This window comes from Staurois parvus, unplaced genomic scaffold (genome assembly GCF_062004578.1).
Source record: "Staurois parvus isolate SC_StPar_1 unplaced genomic scaffold, SC_StPar_1.0 ptg000636l, whole genome shotgun sequence".
Classification (NCBI taxonomy): domain Eukaryota; kingdom Metazoa; phylum Chordata; class Amphibia; order Anura; family Ranidae; genus Staurois; species Staurois parvus.
Window position 1 is genome coordinate 2,746,059 of NW_028318432.1, and position 2,649 is coordinate 2,748,707.

At 43.3% G+C, this 2,649-nt stretch overlaps 1 pseudogene; it reads left to right on the forward strand.

The window, feature by feature from the left end:
• Nucleotides 1-796: 796 nt before the first annotated feature.
• Nucleotides 797-1,747, forward strand: LOC149449101 (thioredoxin-like protein 4B pseudogene; annotated as a pseudogene).
• Nucleotides 1,748-2,649: the final 902 nt, after the last annotated feature.

Genomic DNA, 2,649 nt, shown 5'->3' on the forward strand with positions numbered 1-2,649 from the left:
TACCCTAAAGACATTTATTTCTGTTTTCATAATAAAAGAATAAAAGAATAAATGTCAGATTATTTTTGTTATCTGTGTCCCTGCTGGGGGGAGTTACCCTCTCTGTGACTCTCTGGGACTGAAAGTGAAGGTAAATCTAACATATTGAGTTGCCACCAGAACCACAATAGAGAGGAAATCTTCCAATGGCACACTTGTTGTGGTGATAACTGTCTAACAGAGGATTCATTTAGAAAAATTTCCCCTCACTTTATGTGTCAAGGGGACAAAAATGAAGAAAAATCGAAAAATCACCACATAGACAAACATGGCCCCCACATACCCCCCCCCCCACACACACCCACCACCACCAACATTTTCCTTGTCCAGTAAAATCTTTATATATTTTAAGAGAGAGCTTTGTTATTATTGTAAAGTAAAGCTGTATGCTAACACATGTTTTAATGCATTATAGACTTCATTTTAACTTTTTTTTTCTGGCATGAGTAAGCACTTTCGACCATTACATCCAGAAGGTTTACACTTTTAATTTTTCTCCAAGGTGTTCTGCATAGGCTTGCAGCTGGTCCTTCTCTAACCCTTGACAATAGGATAGCAGAGATATTTAAAGGCCAACTCCAGGCTAAATTTCCTATGCAGTCAGGCTGTGCCCTCACTGCAGGGTTTAAGTGCTTGTTTTGTCTAGGAGTGAGGAGAAAGCTTATACTCAGTCGATCCTTCATTCCACTGAAAAACTTCCCTCCCATATGGTCCAGTGGTGGACTGTTCCTGGTCTATGGGGCATGCTTTGGGCTTGATGTCAGGAACAGTCCACAACTCAAGACTGCTGAAGCGCAGGGGTGTCAGCCAGTCTTGTGAGGGGAGGATTAGGTAAGTATATCTCATTTGTCTTCTCCCCTAGACAAAAACGAGCAGTTAACCTGTGCAGTGTGGACACAGCACCACTGCATGGGAAAAAGTTTTGTTATACATGGAGATGGGATTTAGGATGTATGTCAATCTAGCTGACAGTCCAGAAGAGGATAACTACACATGCTGGATGAGTAAGGAGCTTGGTGTAATGTGGTCACTCAGCCGCTCAGGCATTGGTTTTTGGATCCCAGTAACAGAGGTACTAATAAACATGTAAATCAGGAAAATAAGACCACAGCAGAGGTGGTCTTGGATCTCTGAATTGGAAGAGATGATGATTTTTGATGGCTTACAGCTTGATGATGTACTTTCAAAGGCATCACTTGACCTGAGCAAAATTGCAAATATTTACTTGGTCGAAGTAGATAAAGTGCCTGTCTACTGCCAGCACTTTGATATCAGTTATAACCAGAGGCAGACTGACAACTCATGGGGCCCCCGGGCAATAAGGGATCATGGGGCCCCTGTGTCCTTGCCCAAACTCAAAAAAGCCTATGAAAAAGGTACCAGGGGCATCTCATGGGGCCCCCTACTGAACCCGGGCCTCCGGGCAGTGCCCGAGTTTCCAAATGGTCAGTCCGCCCCTGGTTATAACCCATCTACTGTATTTTTCTTTAATGGACAACACATAAAAGTAGACTAAGGATCCCCAGACCATACAAGGTTTGTGGAAACAAAGATGAAGCAAGACTTTATTGACCTTGTTAAAGTGATATACAGGGGAGCAATGCATGGCAAGCTGACGCAATGCATGGCAATGCGTCAGCAAGCTGACGTGAGTACTATTGACCCCAAGAACATTCCAAAATACTGTCTTCTCTATCAAGGAGTTTAGACTGCACCCACACAGCCACGTCAGAGATCTGAGAATGAATAAAGCACAAGTCCCTTCTTCCATTGTGGCAGAAAGACTTATAGTTTTCAATGGAACACAAGTCCAGTGATTACCGCACTCATAGTCCATTGGCACTCCCTCTGCTCTCTAACTGAAAGTCTGTACGAAGACAGGCCTAGGAAGGTCTGCAGGAGTCTGTGCAGTGCAGTCACGAGTGCATTACTATCTACGAGGTGGTATCAAAAAGTTTTGAGATTAGTTTTTGTAACATGCCAACTGATGGCAGCACAACACTGCACGCACACTCACAGGGAGCACCACGTGTGTTGGCATGTCTGTCATTTCATAGACAGCAAGTTAGAACAAAGCGCAAACATGAAATTCTATGTGAAACTGGGCAAATCTGCCACTGAGACGTTTGACATGATGCGTCAAGTTTACGGCAATGCTGTCGATCAAGGTGTTTTGAGTGGCAAGCACACTTCAAGAGTGGAAGAACATCACTGGAAGACAATGAGAAATCAGGAAGACCTTCAACAAGCTCAACCCCTGAAACTATCGAAAATTTTTGGCAGCTTGTGCATAATGATTATCGGAGAACAATCATTACCAGTAATGAAACTTTGGTGTTCGGGTTTCACACACAATTTCACGTTTGCTCTTTGTTCTAACTTGCTGTCCATGATGAAATAACCAAAGTGGCAATGTACAAGGTCAGAATAGCACCAGTTGCACAGCTCCTGATGTACACAGGACGAGGTCTTTTGGCTCACTGACTTATGAAGATCGGTGCTCCCTGTGATCATGTGTGCAGCCTAGTGCTGCCATCTGTTGGCCTGTTAGAAACTAGTCTCAAAACTTTTTGATACCACCTTATATAGAAAGTGATTGAAAATCAAACA